At 39.6% G+C, this 16818-nt stretch overlaps 1 protein-coding gene across 17 annotated transcripts in view; it reads right to left on the bottom strand.

The window, feature by feature from the left end:
* The window catches only part of ZNF214 (zinc finger protein 214), a 64524-nt gene extending 49299 nt beyond the window's left edge, over nt 1–15225 (bottom strand). For 13 of the 17 annotated variants that reach the window (XR_012423429.1, XR_012423432.1, XR_012423431.1 and 10 more), the window contains exons 1-3: nt 14995–15225; nt 14559–14621; nt 13944–14030 (exon numbers count right to left, since the gene is read on the bottom strand). The gene's annotated coding sequence lies outside the window, so the exon portion shown is untranslated. Of the gene's footprint in view, nt 1–12504; nt 12627–13943; nt 14031–14558; nt 14622–14994 lie in introns of all 17 variants that reach the window. The other 4 variants (XM_065528633.2, XM_065528635.2, XM_005578761.5 and 1 more) reach the window with 2 other exon arrangements.
* Nucleotides 15226–16818: the final 1593 nt, after the last annotated feature.

The following is a 16818-nucleotide window of genomic DNA, read 5'->3' as shown; positions in this document are numbered from 1 at the left end:
TACCATCTCATATCAGTCAGATGGCTATTATTAAAAATTCAAAAAATAGTAAGATGCTGACAAGATAGCAGAGGAAAGGGAATACTTAAATATGCTGATGGTGGGAATGTAAATTAGTTCAGTCATTGTGGAAAGCAGTGTGGTGATTTCTCAAAGAACTTAAAACAGAATTACCATACCCAGCAATCCCATTACTGGGTATATGCCCAAAGGTATATAAATTGTTCTACCATAAAGACAATAAGCATGTGTATGTTCATTTCAGCACTATTCACAATAGCGAAGACATGGAATCAACCTAAATGCCCATTAAAAATAGACTGGATAAAGAAAATGTGGTACACATACACCATGGAATACTACACAGGCATTGAAAAAGAATAAAATGATGTCCCTTGCAGCAACATGGATGGAGCTGCAGGCCATTATCCTAAGTGAACTAATGCAGAAACAGAAAACCAAATACTGCATGTTCTCACTTATATGTTGGAGCTAAATATTGAGAACACATGGCCACAAAGAAGGGAGCAACAGATATCAGGGCTTACTTGAAGGTAGAGGGTGAGAGGAGGGCAAGGATCAAAAAACTACCTATCTGGTACTATGCTTTACCTGGTTGACAAAATAAATTGAATGTCAAACACCCATGACTCACAATTTATCTATATAACAAAGCTGTATATATACCCCTAATCCTAAAATAAAAGTTAAAAAAAAGTCTAGAAATAAAGCATTCAGCTCAGGAGTGTAAAAAAGAGAAAACATCCCCCATTAAAAAAAAAAAAAAAAAAAGATCAAACTTCAAAAAAGAAAAATAAAGTGGATGTCAAAGATATAAGAAACAAATAAATGATTGAGAAAATGCATAAAGCCAAAAGATGTTCTTAAAAATTTAATGTCAGATCAATGAAAGTCAGATTTCTAATAAGACAGTTATGAAAAAAATACTGGGCAAAATATGGAAATAACTTTAGACATAAGATTTTTCAAAGATGCAAAGGTGTTCTCAACTATATATATAAGGATATTTATCAGCTACAGGCAAATACACCTAAATATGTACCTAAAGGGATCAACTCCCAGTAAAGTACAAAAAGGAAATAATAAAATGGCAAAATAGATGAAAGACTAATAAAAAATTATATAGACTAGTCAGTACTAAATTAAAATGGCAGCCACGCTCTTCCTCCCTCTCCGTAATCCCAAAGCTCTAAGAGCTTTATAGTTGAGTTCTAGCAAACATGTAATTAACTTAATTACTATTATAATACATTGAAAACAAAGTAGAGAGTGAAAATTGCCAACTTATTTTATGTAGCTAGTGTAATCTTGGATTCCAAGGCCAGATAAGAACGATACAAATAAAATTAAATTATGGGCACATTTGTAAATTTTGTAAATATACAAAAATCCTAAATAAAATATCAGCTAATTAAATTCAGTAACATATGAAATATATGCATCGTGATCAGTTTATTATAGGAATGCAAGGATCGTTCAACATGAGAAAAATCTATTAACGTAATTCACTGTATTAATAGAAAATAGAATAAATCCATGATAATCTCAACTGATGCAGAAAAATCATGTGATATAAAATTCAGGAAGCACAACACCCATATATTCTCTTAAAAACACTTTTAGCAAACTAGAGGAAAAAATAAACTCCCTACAGTGGCAAAGGTTAAATATCAAGAACTTTAAGCTTAATGGAGAAACTTCACATATATTCCCTTTACAATGGTAACAGGAATGACCACCATCACTGCTGCTTTCAACATAGCACTAGAGATTCTGGCAAATACTATAAGAAAAAGAACTAAGAGGTATAAGGATTAGAAGCAAAAATATAAAATGTCATTATTTGCACAGTTACGGCCATCTACCTAGAAAAAGAGTACACAGTAAACTGTAAGAGAGTTCAGCAAAACTATCAGATACAATACAGAAATAGTTTAACTGACTCAGCAATCAACTACTAGAAAGTAAGATACCATTCACACCAGAAAAAAAAAGAAAAAAAAACCCTATCTTAACCAAGAATACAAAGAATTCTTTAAAGAAAACTTTCACATTCCAATAAAGAAGAAAGATTATCTAAATAAAAGGAGAAGCATGCTTCCATGCTCTTGGATGCAGTGACTTAAATTCAATACATTCCAGTCAAATTTCCAGATGGCTATTCTGAGGAACAGAATAGACTTCTGTTCCTTAAAATTGACAAAGGAAATAAGTTGGTAAAGACAAGTAAACCCGCAGGGGTGGGGGGGGGGGAAGGGGGGCGGAGCAAGATGGCCGAATAGGAACAGCTCCAGTCTCCAACTCCCAGCGCGAGCAACACAGAAGACCGGTGATTTCTGCATTTTCAACTGAGTTAGTGGGTTCATCTCACTAGGGAGTGCCGGACAATCGGTGCTGGTCAGCTGCTGCAGCCCGACCAGCAAGAGCTGAAGCAGGGCGAGGCATCGCCTCACCTGGGAAGCGCAAGGGGAAAGGGAATCCCTTTTCCTAGCAGGGGAACTAAGAAACACAACACCTGGAAAATCGGTAACTCCCACGCCAATACTGCGCTTTAAGCAAACAGGCACACCTGAAGATAATATGCCACACCTGGGCGGGAGGGTCCCACGCCCACAGAGCCTCCCTCATTGCTAGCAAAGCAGTCTGCGATATCATATCCCAGCAAGACAGCAGCCAGGCTGGGGGAGGGGCGCCCGCCATTGCTGAGGCTTAAGTACCTAAACAAAGCCTCTGGGAAGCTTGAACTGGGTGGAGCTCACAGCAGCTCAAGGAAACCTGCCTGTCTCTGTAGACTCCACCTCTGGGGACAGGGCACAGATAACAACAAAAGCAGCAGGAACCTCTGCAGACTCAAAGGACTCTGTCTGACAGCTTTAAAGAGAGCAGTGGATCTCCCAACATGGAGGTTGAGATCTGAGAAGGGACAAACTGCCTGCTTAAGTGGGTCCCTGAACCCTGAGTAGCCTAACTGGGAGACATCCCCCACTAGGGGCAGTCTGACACCCCACACCTCACAGGGTGGAGTACACCCCTGAGAGGAAGCCTCCAAAGCAAGAATCAGACAGGTACACTCGCTGTTCAGCAATATTCTATCTTTTGCAGCCTCTGCTGCTGACACCCAGGCAAACAGGGTCTGGAGTGGACCTCAAGCAATCTCCAACAGACCTACAGCTGAGGGTCCTGACTGTTAGAAGGAAAACTATCAAACAGGAAGGACACCTACACCAAAACCCCATCAGTACATCACCATCATCAAAGACCAGAGGCAGATAAAACCACAAAGATGGGGAAAAAGCAGGGCAGAAAAGCTGGAAATTCAAAAAATAAGAGCGCATCTCCCCCGGCAAAGGAGCGCAGCTCATCGCCAGCAACGGATCAAAGCTGGACGGAGAATGACTTTGACGAGATGAGAGAAGAAGGCTTCAGTCCATCAAATTTCTCAGAGCTAAAGGAGGAATTACGTACCCAGCGCAAAGAAACTAAAAATCTTGAAAAAAAAGTGGAAGAATTGATGGCTAGAGTAATTAATGCAGAGAAGGTCATAAACGAAATGAAAGAGATGAAAACCATGACAAGAGAAACACGTGACAAATGCACAAGCTTCAGTAACCGACTCAATCAACTGGAAGAAAGTATCAGCGATTGAGGATCGAATGAATGAAATGAAGCGAGAAGAGAAACCAAAAGAAAAAAGAAGAAAAAGAAATGAACAAAGCCTGCAAGAAGTATGGGATTATGTAAAAAGACCAAATCTACGTCTGATTGGGGTGCCTGAAAGTGAGGGGGAAAATGGAACCAAGTTGGAAAACACTCTGCAGGATATCATCCAGGAGAACTTCCCCAACCTAGTAGGGCAGGCCAACATTCAAATCCAGGAAATACAGAGAACGCCACAAAGATACTCCTCCAGAAGAGCAACTGCAAGACACATAATTGCCAGATTCACCAAAGTTGAAATGAAGGAAAAAATCTTAAGGGCAGCCAGAGAGAAAGGTCGGGTTACCCACAAAGGGAAGCCCATCAGACTAACAGCAGATCTCTCGGCAGAAACTCTACAAGCCAGAAGAGAGTGGGGGCCAATATTCAACATTCTTAAAGAAAAGAATTTTAAACCCAGAATTTCATATACAGCCAAACTAAGTTTCATCAGTGAAGGAGAAATAAAATCCTTTACAGACAAGCAAATGCTTAGAGATTTTGTCACCACCAGGCCTGCCTTACAAGAGACCCTGAAGGAACCACTAAACATGGAAAGGAACAACAGGTACCAGCCATTGCAAAAACATGCCAAAATGTAAAGACCATCGAGGCTAGGAAGAAATTGCATCAACTAATGAGCAAAATAACCAGTTAATATCATAATGGCAGGATCAAGTTCACACATAACAATATTAACCTTAAATGTAAATGGACTAAATGCTCCAACTAAAAGACACAGACTGGCAAACTGGATAAAGAGTCAAGACCCATCAGTTTGCTGTATTCAGGAGACCCATCTCACATGCAGAGACATACACAGGCTCAAAATAAAGGGATGGAGGAAGATCTACCAAGCAAATGGAGAACAAAAAAAAGCGGGGGTTGCAATACTAGTCTCTGATAAAACAGACTTTAAACCATCAAAGATCAAAAGAGACAAAGAAGGCCATTACATAATGGTAAAAGGATCAATTCAACATGAAGAGCTAATGATCCTAAATATATATGCACCCAATACAGGAGCACCCAGATTCATAAAGCAAGTCCTTAGAGACTTACAAAGAGACTTAGACTCCCATGCAATAATAATGGGAGACTTCAACACCCCACTGTCAACATTAGACAGATCGAGACAGAAAGTTAACAAGGATATCCAGGAATTGAACTCATCTCTGCAGCAAGCAGACCTAATAGACATCTATAGAACTCTCCACCCCAAATCAACAGAATATACATTCTTCTCAGCACCACATCACACTTATTCCAAAACTGACCACATAATTGGAAGTAAAGCACTCCTCAGCAAATGTACAAGAACAGAAATTATAACAAACTGTCTCTCAGACCACAGTGCAATCAAACTAGAACTCAGGACTAAGAAACTCAATCAAAACCGATCAACTACATGGAAACAGAATAACGTGCTCCTGAATGACTACTGGGTACATAATGAAATTAAGGCAGAAATAAAGATGTTCTTTGAAACCAGTGAGAACAAAGATACAAATTACCAGAATCTGTGGGACACATTTAAAGCAGTGTGTAGAGGGAAATTTATAGCACTAAATGCCACAAGAGAAAGCTGGAAAGATCTAAAGTTGACACACAACATTACAATTAAAAGAACTAGAGAAGCAAGAGCAAACACATTCAAAAGCTAGCAGAAGGCAAGAAATAACTAAGAGCAGAGCAGAAGTGAAGGAGATAGAGACACAAAAAACCCTCCAAAAAATCAATGAATCCAGGAGTTGGTTTTTTGAAAAGATCAACAAAATTGATAGACCACTAGCAAGATAAATAAAGAAGAAAAGAGAGAAGAATCAAATAGATGAAATAAAAAATGATAAAGGGGATATCACCACCGACCCCACAGAAATACAAACTACCATCAGAGAATGCTATAAACACCTCTACGCAAATAAACTGGAAAATCTAGAAGAAATGGATAATTTCCTGGACATTTACACTCTTCCAAGACTAAACCAGGAACAAGCTGAATCCCTGAATAGACCAATAGCAGGCTCTGAAATTGAGGCAATAATTAATAGCCTACCAACCAAAAAAAGTCCAGGACCAGATGGATTCACAGCTGAATTCTACCAGAGGTACAAGGAGGAGCTGGTACCATTCCTTCTGAAACTATTCCAATCAAAAGAAAAAGAGGGAATCCTCCCTAACTCATATTATGAGGCCAACATCATCCTGATACCAAAGCCTGGCAGAAACACAACAAAAAAAGAGAATTTTAGACCAATATCCCTGATGAACATTGATGCAAAAATCCTCAATAAAATACTGGCAAACCGAATCCAGCAGCACATCAAAAAGCTTATCCACCATGATCAAGTGGGCTTCATATCTAGGATGCAAGGCTGGTTCAACATACTCAAATCAATAAACATAATCCAGCATATAAACAGAACCAAAAACAAAAACCACATGATTATCTCAATAGATGCAGAAAAGGCCGTTGACAAAATTCAACAGCCCTTCATGCTAAAAACGCTCAATAAATTCAGTATTGATGGAACGTATCTCAAAATAATAAGAGCCATTTAGGACAAAACCACAGCCAATATCATACTGAATGGGCAAAAACTGGAAAAATTCCCTTTGAAAACTGGCACAAGACAGGGATGCCCTCTTTCACTACTCCTATTCAACACAGGGTTGGAAGTTCTGGCTAGGGCAATCAGGCAAGAGAAAGAAATCAAGGGTATTCAGTTAGGAAAAGAAGAAGTCAAATTGTCCCTCTTTGCAGATGACATGATTGTATATTTAGAAAACTCCATTGTCTCAGCCCAAAATCTCCTTAAGCTGATAAGAAACTTCAGCAAAGTCTCAGGATACAAAATTAATGTGCAAAAATCACAAGCATTCTTATACACCAGTAACAGACAAACAGAGAGCCAAATCATGAATGAACTTCCATTCACAATTGCTTCAAAGTGAATAAAATACCTAGGAATCCAACTTACAAGGGATGTAAAGGACCTCTTCAAGGAGAACTACAAACCACTGCTCAGTGACATAAAAGAGGACATTAAAAAATGGAAGAACATACCATGATCATGGATAGGAAGAATCAATATCATGAAAATGGCCATAATGCCCAAGGTTATTTATAGATTCAATGCCATCCCCATCAAGCTACCAATGACTTTCTTCACAGAATTGGAAAAAACTGCTTTAAAGTTCATATGGAACCAAAAAAGAGCCTGCATTGCCAAGACAATCCTAAGTCAAAAGAATAAAGCTGGAGGCATCACACTACCTGACTTCAAACTATACTACAAGGCTACAGTAAGCAAAACAGCATGGTACTGGTACCAACACAGAGATATAGACCAATGGAACAGAACAGAGTCCTCAGAAATAATACCACACATCTACAGCCATCTGATCTTTGACAAACCTGAGAAAAACAAAAAATGGGGAAAGGATTCCCTATTTACTAAATGGTGCTGGGAAAATTGGCTAGCCATAAGTAGAAAGCTGAAACTGGATCCTTTCTTTACTCCTTATACAGAAATTAATTCACGATGGATTAGAAACTTAAATGTTAGACCTAATACCATAAAAACCCTAGAAGAAATTCTAGGTAATACCACTCAAGACATAGGCATGGGCAAGGACTTCATGTCTAAAACACCAAAAGCAACGGCAACAAAAGCCAAAATTGACAAATGGGATCTAATTAAACTGAAGAGCTTCTGCACAGCAAAAGAAACTACCATCAGAGTGAACAGGCAACCTACAGAATGGGAGAAAATTTTTGCAATCTACTCATCTGACAAAGGGCTAATATCCAGAACCTACAAGGAACTCAAACAAATTTACAAGAAAAAAACAAACCACCCCATCAAAAAGTGGGTAAAGGATATGAACAGACATTTCTCAAAAGAAGACATTCATACAGCCAACAGACACATGAAAAAATGCTCATCATCACTGGCCATCAGAGAAATGCAAATCAAAACCACAATGAGATACCATCTCACACCAATTAGAATGGCAATCATTAAAAAGTCAGGAAACAACAGGTGCTGGAGAGGACGTGGAGAAATAGGAATACTTTTACACTGTTGGTGGGATTGTAAACTAGTTCAGCCATTATGGAAAACAGTATGGCGATTCCTCAAGGATCTAGAACTAGAAGTACCATATGACCCAGCCATCCCATTACTGGGTATATACCCAAAGGATTATAAATCGTGCTGCGATAAAGACACATGCACACGTATGTTTATTGCGGCACTATTCACAATAGCAAAGACTTGGAATCAACCCAAATGTCCATCAGTGACAGATTGGATTAAGAAAATGTGGCACATATACACCATGGAATACTATGCAGCCATAAAAAAGGATGAGTTCATGTCCTTTGTAAGGACATGGATGCAGCTGGAAATCATCATTCTCAGCAAACTATCGCAAGAACAGAAAACCAAACACTGCATGTTCTCACTCATAGGTGGGAACTGAACAATGAGATCACTTGTACTCGGGAAGGGGAACATCACACACCAGGGCCTATCATGGGGAGTGGATAGGGGAGAGGGATTGCATTGGGAGTTATACCTGATGTAAATGACGAGTTGATGGGTGCTGACGAGTTGAGGGGTGCAGCACACCAACATGGCACAAGTATACATATGTAACAAATCTGCACGTTATACACATGTACCCTAGAACTTAAAGTATAATAATAAAAAAAAACTTTAAACTTTTATAATAACATCAAATAAGAAAAGCCATATGATTATTCTAATGGATGCCAAAAAGTATACTTCTTAAAATTCAAAACACATCTTTCATTTAAAACTACAGACAAAGCATGCAAAACAAAACAAACCAAAAGACATACAAACATATCTTAAACGCAAAGGTAAAACATTAAAGTCATTCTCGTTAAAACTGGAAAGTTGACAAGGATACTGCAAATCCACAATTTTTAAACTACTGTGAAACTACATGATAATGCAATTAGACAAAATTAACTGTAGAGGATATGACTGCACATCTGAGAGAGCCAAGAAAATCAGCTGAAAACTAATGGCAATCATAAGGGAATTCATGATCCCAGAAATTCTGCTACTAGAATTATAAACTAGTGATTACACGTGTATACCAAAAGATCTGTACAAGAACAGAGCATTATAAATGTTGTAACAGCAAAAAACTAAAAACAATCCAAAAAGTCAGTAACAAAATAGATAAGTTGTTCATACTATGAAACAGTACACAGCTGTGAAAATGAACAACTACGTGAATCAACATTGCTGCACTGTAAAAGTTAACATTATGCAAAAGAAGCTATTCATGGAAGAATACATACAGTGATTCTATCTATATAATGTTCAAAAATATGCAAAACTAAACAATTGTGTTTAGAAATGTAGATGTAGTTAAAAGCACAGGAAAAAAAAAACTAAGGCATAACAACATTTAAGATAGTGGCTGCCCCTTTAGGAAAGGGGTGGGAAATAAATTTTGGAGTCATCAGGGGGCTTTTAAAAGTATATGCTGATTTAGGCTGGGCATGGTGGCTCATGCCTATAATCTCAGCCCTTTGGGAGGCTGAGGCAGGCAGGTCACTTGAGGCCAGGAGTTCGAGATCAGCCTGGCCAACATGGGGAAACCCTGTCACAGAAAAAAAAAATATATATATATTACCCGGGAGGTGGAGGTTGCAGTGTGCTGAGATCATGCTACTGCACTCCAGGGTGGGAGAGAAAGCAAACAGTCTGTCTTAAAAAGAAAAAACAGTATATGCTGAGTTCAATGGTAGATATTCATGTTATTATAAATTGTACATATGTTTTCATATATTCTTTTGCTTATATGAAATACATCACAATAAAGTTCAAATTACATAAAATTTAAGAGTATAGAAAAAGAGTTCAGACATATAAATTATATATATATATATTTTTTGAGATGGAGTCTCGCTCTGTCACCCAGGCTGGAGTGCAGTGGCATAATCTCAGCTCACTGCAAGCTCTGCCTAAATGAAATGTGTAATAGCAATAAGAATATAAATTCCTAAAAATAAATTTACCAAAAATACTCAGAACCTATATAAAGATAGTCTTAGAATTTGAGGGCTAAAAATAAGGTTGGGGCCGGGCGCGGTGGCTGATGCCTGTAATCCCAGCACTTTGGGAGGCCAAGGCGGGCAGATCGCTTGAAGTCAGGAGTTCGAGACTAGCCTGGCCAACATGGTGAAACCTTGTCTCTACTAAAAATACAAAAATTAGCCAGACGTGGCAGATCACACCTGTAATCCCAGCTACTTGGGAGGCTGAGGCATGAGAATCACTTGCACCCAGGAGACAGAGGTTGCAGTGAGCCAAGAGTGTGCCACTGCACTCCAGCCTGGGCAACAGAGCAAGATGACTCTGTCTCAAACACACACACACACACACACACACACACACACACACACAAAAAAAAAAAAAAAAAAAAAAACATTGAAAAAACAAGATGACTCTGCTCAATCTTAGGAGAAATAAATATAATTTTGTTCTAACTAAACTTATCTCTGTTTTCTTTTTTTTTTTTTGAGACGGAGTCTTGCTCTGCCGCCCAGGCTGGGGTGCAGTGGCCGGATCTCAGCTCACTGCAAGCTCCGCCTCCCAGGTTTACGCCATTCTCCTGCCTCAGCCTCCCGAGTAGCTGGGACTACAGGCGCCCGCCACCTCACCCGGCTACTTTTTTTTTTTGTATTTTTTAGTAGAGACGGGGTTTCACCGTGTTAGCCAGGATGGTCTCGATCTCCTGACCTCGTGATCCGCCCGTCTCGGCCTCCCAAAGTGCTGGGATTACAGGCTTGAGCCACCGCGCCCGGCCTTATCTCTGTTTTCAAGCAGGTTTAATCAAGATGTTAATCTTGATTTTGATGTGGGGGAGAAGGAGCTGTAACAAACTGATTTTCAAATGCTTTTGAAAGAAAACCATTTTGAAAGTGGAATAATGAGGAAAGGCTAATTCAATGGCATATTAAAACTTTAACAAGGACTCTGTAATTCATAACATGACTTGACATAGAAGTAGAGAAGATCAATGGAAACAGGTACAAATCCAGAAATGGACACGAGTACAACAGTGCATTTTACACATTATATTTATGAAAAAGGTTACATCAAATTTGTGGGGGAAAGATGGCTTATTCAATTAATGATGTTGGAACAAACGATGACATGTGGCAGAAAAAAAAATTAAGCTTGATTCTCTGTCTCAGTTCTTATGTCTTAGTGACTAAAAAAATTATATCAGATATGCATTATAGTTCAAATAATAGCTAACTTAACACAATCAATTATTAGTGAGTTCTTCATGTCCAGCACTGTTGTAAGTTATTTTTACATGTATGATCTTGTTTAACATTCTTAACAGCCCTACACAGTAGCTGTTATTTCTCCAATATAAAGATAAAAGACTGGCTAAGTGATTCAATCTAGTTCACAGTACTAAGAAGTGATAGACATGCAATAAGCTTAGGTAGTAGATGTGGAGCCTGTACTATGACCAATGTGCTATACTGATTAAATATAATGAAAGATTAACATATACTTATTATTGAAAACTTATTATATATATGTTCCTTTTACATCTTTTTGTCCAAAATGGAAATCATCAGAATATTATTCTGTGGAAAAAGTCATCCTCTCTCCTTTTTATCTTCATTGAGTGAAAAAGAAAGGCTACATTCTTCTTCATTGCCTATTAAATGCACTACATATAAAGGACAACAATAAAAACATTCGGATACCAGTATAAGAATTAAGAAGAGGGTCCACAAAACAAGACAGCCTCAAAAGTAATCTTCATATACATAATGTATATGTGTAATTTTGTAGATGAAAAGGTAGCACCACAGTCAGTAGAGAAGATAAATGTTAGCAGAAAAATTAAATAACTAGGAAGTAAAAAGAATGTTTAAATCCTGTCATTTCTCACATCAAAATCAATTCTTGACAGGTTTAAAAATTAAAAGTTTAAAATACTTAACACAATAAACAGGAAAATTAAAGCAATTACATATTAAATTTGGAAGTGAAGAAGAGATTTCTAAGCACAAAACCATATAAGTAAAAGAAATAAGATTTCATTTTATGCAAATTTAAAACTTATATAAACAAGTCCTTAAACTAAAAGGCAAATGATAAACTAGGAGAAATATTTATAACATATGACAAATGATTTATATGTTTTACACACAGAATATCTACTATCAAATGGAAACAAAAACTTCAGTAGGAAAACAGTGACATATATCAAAAGGCGATTCATCAAAGAAGGAATATAAGGAGTCAATGAATATATGTAAAAAAATCAACCCTACTGAGGATTAAAAGGATGCAAATCAAGGCAAAATTTAAAAATTAATACTCAATGCTGGCAAAGGCTCAGTAAGACAGAATCATTAATCAAATGGTTGTAGGAGTTCAAGATCATGTAACATTTCTAAAAGAGAACGTGAGTTTTTCAAAAGCCTAAAACATGCTTATATCCTTTGATTCTGTTTTCCTATTTCTCAGAGTATATCTTGAGAATATAAAAAGACATATACTTAATAAATTATGTTAAGTATTATAAGATATTTATAACAACAAAATATTGGGAAATACTTAAATTTTCCCCAATAAAAAGCAAACTTAATGGGAGGCCAAGGTGGGCAGATTGCCTGAGCTTAGGAGTTCGAGACCAGCCTGGGCAACATGGTGAAACCCCGTCTCTACTAAAAATACAAAAAAATCAGCGGGGTGTGGCAGCATGCACCTGTAGTCCTAGCTACTTGGCAGGCTGAAGCAGGAGAATTGCTTGAACCAGGGAGGCTGAGGTTGCAGTGAGCCAAGATCACGCCACTGCATTCCAGCCTGGGCGACACAGCGAGACTCCGTCTCAAAAAAAAAGAAAGAAAGCAAAGTTAAATAAAGCATAGTATATACCTAGAATGGAACACTATATAGTCATTAAAACTCATGCTACCAAAGTATGCTTGGAAAAATGCTCATTATATGTTAAGTGAAAAATGTACATAAATAACAGCTATTCATACATTGAATAAATATTTACTGAGTGCTTAGTATATGCACAATACAATTCTATATACTGGGAACATTTCCTTCCCTCATGAAGCCTATTTGTCATGACTCAAATTGTTTAATAATATTTTATATACACTAATCTTTTTATATACATGTGTGCACACGGGTGCATATATGTTCACATTTGTACATGTGTACATACATGTACAAATGAACATGTATACATACATATCAGTATTTGTACAGACAAGTGAGTATGTATAGACAATAAGTATTAGATAAAAGACTACAAGTAAATATACCCAGAGGTCAACAATGGCTATCTGTCAATATGGTTCATGTGAAGAGATGCACAAGAATAAATAACAAATTTAAACATTAATTGCCCTCCACAATGTGGCTTTATACATTCATGTTACATTTCCTTGTCAATAGCCTGGTTTCCTTATTTGTTCCCTCAAATTGTACCTGAGACTAAATGATGGCTTTCCTATTTAGAATGATATCTTCCTACTCATAATTGTTCAAATCTGAGTTTCTGTTGCTGTGTTTTAAGTGCCACTCATTCTGGCACTGTTTAATGTGGATAACTTCAGAAATTATTATTAATCTCACACAATTTGTTACCCTCAATGTTAAGACTTTTTTTTTTTGAAAGGGAGTCTTCCTCTGTCGCCCAGGCTGGAGTACAGTGGCACCATCCTGGCTCACTGCAACTTCAGCCTCCCGGGTTCAAGCAATTCTCCTGCTTCAGCCTCCTGAGTAGCTGGGATTACAGGTGCCCACCACAATGCCTGGCTAATTTTCATATTTTTAATAAAGATGAGGTTTCACCATGTTGGCTAGGCTGGTCTCAAACTCCTGACCTCAAGTGATCCACCCACCTTGGCCTCCCAAAGTGCTAGGATTACAGGCCTGGCCATGACATTTATTCCTTTATCTCAGAACACCAAGAACAGCATGAATTATAAAGTAGACTTGAGTGACTGAATGAATGAATGAGTAAACATTGGGAAAAGACACTGGGTTGGGGCAGGGTCAAGTCTGCATGCTTGAAAATTTCTCAGGCAAGCGAGGAACATTTTCTGTCCAGTCATCCATCCATCCATCCTCATTGCCACTTCCACTACTTCCACCACCCATGAAGAATGCAGGGACAATCATCCTCACCTGGGATCAGACTATGAGGAAAACAGTGTACATTCCTTCCTCCTTTGTGTCCCTCTTCTCGGGAAGGGTAGTGCTGAGATGGCTGAGCTGAGGAGGAAGGGGGATTGAAAACCCGGTATGACTTTAAATTCCCAAACTCATTAAATTCCCCATATACTAACTGGGTACGATGCACAAATCTCCTAGCATGAGGTCAAAAAGAAGCCTATGAATGTTCTTGTTTCCTTTCAACGACCAGAACGGAGAGCTATGAACACTGGCACCTTGAAATTTATTTGCAACCCTCTAGAAACTTCAAAAGATACAACTCATTTATTGAGATTATTACTACTACTAATAATAATAATAGAAAAGCACTAGCAAACTTAAATAGTATCTATTTTCAAGGTATTTTTCTTATTTTGTTCAGTTTAAGTAGAAAATCATTCCGTTGTCCTCCCCTACTTGCTAAACAGGAATACTGGATTTACTATCAGAAAGGTACCCGCAGTCTTAGAGAAGTATCCCAGAACTGGAGCTCCCAGGTCCTGATCAAAGTCTCAACTCTGTCATCAAGCACTTTAGAACTTTAAAGCAGACCAAACTTCTAGATCTTCAAGGTCTCAGTTTCCTTACCTGTAAAATGGGGGCATGAGCCTTTGCCAACCCAGTCCTTCCTTGCTGATCACAGGTAGGTTCCTGGGCAAAATGATAAGCAATTAGTTAAGAGCCCTTATTCTCTAGGAAAAAAACGTTTCATGCGTGCTCCAAGAGCAGGACAGGTTTGGGCTCCCCCAACGCGTCACGGGCTGCCCAAGTGTAAGCACCAGAGAACCAGACACACAACGGTTCTCTAGGAGCGGGATCTCCAGGTCTTGGCCACAGATCCGGGGGTCCTCTGCTCCTCCAGTGAAGACGCGCGCGGCCTCCGTTGCTTATCCAGATCCCCGGCCAGAACTCTGCCCCAGCACCGAACGCCGGGCACCCATACCCCAGGGACCAAGCTGCTTCTGCCCTCCTCTACTTGCCTTTATTCAGTCTTAACGTGGGAAAGAAGCCGTGATGTACCCACCTACACCGGTGTCTCCGGTGTTTCTAAACCGGAGTCGCTTCTCAGTCCCTGACCCTCGATTTTCTGCCCCTCTTCCTTCAAACACAGCTCGTCTTGCCCTGTTCGCTTCTGGCTCAGTCCTCCCAAGAGTTCACGTCACTTAACGGAGCCTGTGAGAGTGGACCGTTATGGCCAAAACACTCAGTCCACACAAACAATGGCCGCAGCCCTGCTGGACCGAAACGGAAGTCCTAGGTCTTGGAGTAGACACTTGCAGTGTTTCCGTGGATACGGGAGGGGCGGGGCGGGAAGAGACAGCGCGGTGGAACGTGACTCCTGATTGGCCAGAAGGATCCCGCGCCTCCCGACCTTTGGCTGCTGGCATTCCGGCGCAGGAGAGCAGTGCGCTCGGGAGTTGCGGGCGCACGGTAGCTGCGGGCGCTCGGTAGTTGCGGGCGCTCGCGGAATGAGGCGAGGACGCACCGGCATTTACGGAATAGGAGTACTACCGAAGCATTTAGGGCCCCGGGAAAGGGGGCGTGGCTGGAAACGGAGCGACTGGCTTCGGAGAATTCTGTGACCCTCACCGCCGCGACCGACCCCGAGGAAACGCTGGCAGGTCGCCTTTGGTTGGCAAGGCGTGGTTGTCCTTGCTGTCCCGCGCCCTCGGCGGAATGAGCACCCTACTAGCCCTGGCACTAGCTAGCATCGCTCTAAACTCGAGGTTAGAGCTTTTCAAATTCCGTCCTATTGTTGCCAGAGACCCTCTTCGTTCCTGCTCCAGTGAGGCTTGCCTCCCTCCCGCCTTCCTGCCAAATCCCAGGCTCCTCTGGAGACTCCAGGCAGAGAAGGGAAATGCACAGTGGAGCTGAAATGAAGCCATGAAAAGGAGCCCCTCCTCAGTGTCCTGGGACCACAGAGTTGCAAGAGCCTGTTCTGTTATTTACCTGAGTGTGTTATATTAGGAAAATATTTTCGCATCTTTGGGCCCTGTCCCTCAAACTTGGGCTTGATCAGTAATATTCAAACATTTTATTAGGCAAGGAACTTTTGGTAGGATAGTCGTTAAAAGCAAGGGACTCCTTGGATTCTAATCTGGCAACACTACTTATGAGATCTTGGCTGGACTACCTAACCTTTAAGCATCAGCTTAATAGGCATAATATTGATGGCCAATAATAATAGTAACTATTTCACAGACTTGTTAGATTGAAATGAGTTAGTGTAATTAAAATGCTTAAACCAGCCCCTGGCACATAGGAAGTACTCTGTGAACTATATATTTACAGTTTGATGTTTAGCAGGGATGGGTGGCCCAGCGCCTATCTGCTTGAATTCACCACACAATAAACACCTGCATTTTTTATGACTCTGGAGACCACGTTTTGAAAATTACTGGGCGTGGACCCTCCCTCGTTTGAGCATTCAGAGAGTATAGCATAGCATTTTAAAAATGTGGGCTTTGTTGTCTGACGGAACTGACGTTAAAAGCTATCAATCATTGTTATCTACTAGGTGATGTTGAGCAGGTTGTTTAACCACTCACCCTTAAGTATTTTCACCTGTAAATTGCAACATATTTAAAGCCACAATTGATAGTTGAATTACTGAATGCAGAGACATTGACCAGTAAGAAGGAACACTGGAAGTGGGCTGTTCTGCCACACTGCTTCCAACCTGAGAACCTGAACCTCAATGAACTAACCAAAATTAAAAGAAAAAAAAAGCTAAGAGGATCCAGTTTTCAGAGAAACAAAATGTGTATCTGAAGAAATATACCTGCTAAAGGGTAGAGGCCAATATGAATAACGAAGAGCACCAAGTATAGCATACACAAGACTTTTA

The sequence above is a fragment of the Macaca fascicularis genome, chromosome 14, assembly GCF_037993035.2.
Source record: "Macaca fascicularis isolate 582-1 chromosome 14, T2T-MFA8v1.1".
In the NCBI taxonomy this organism is placed as follows: Eukaryota; Metazoa; Chordata; class Mammalia; order Primates; family Cercopithecidae; genus Macaca; species Macaca fascicularis.
Note: the sequence above shows the minus strand (reverse complement) of the source record. Positions and strands in the feature narration are given on the sequence as shown.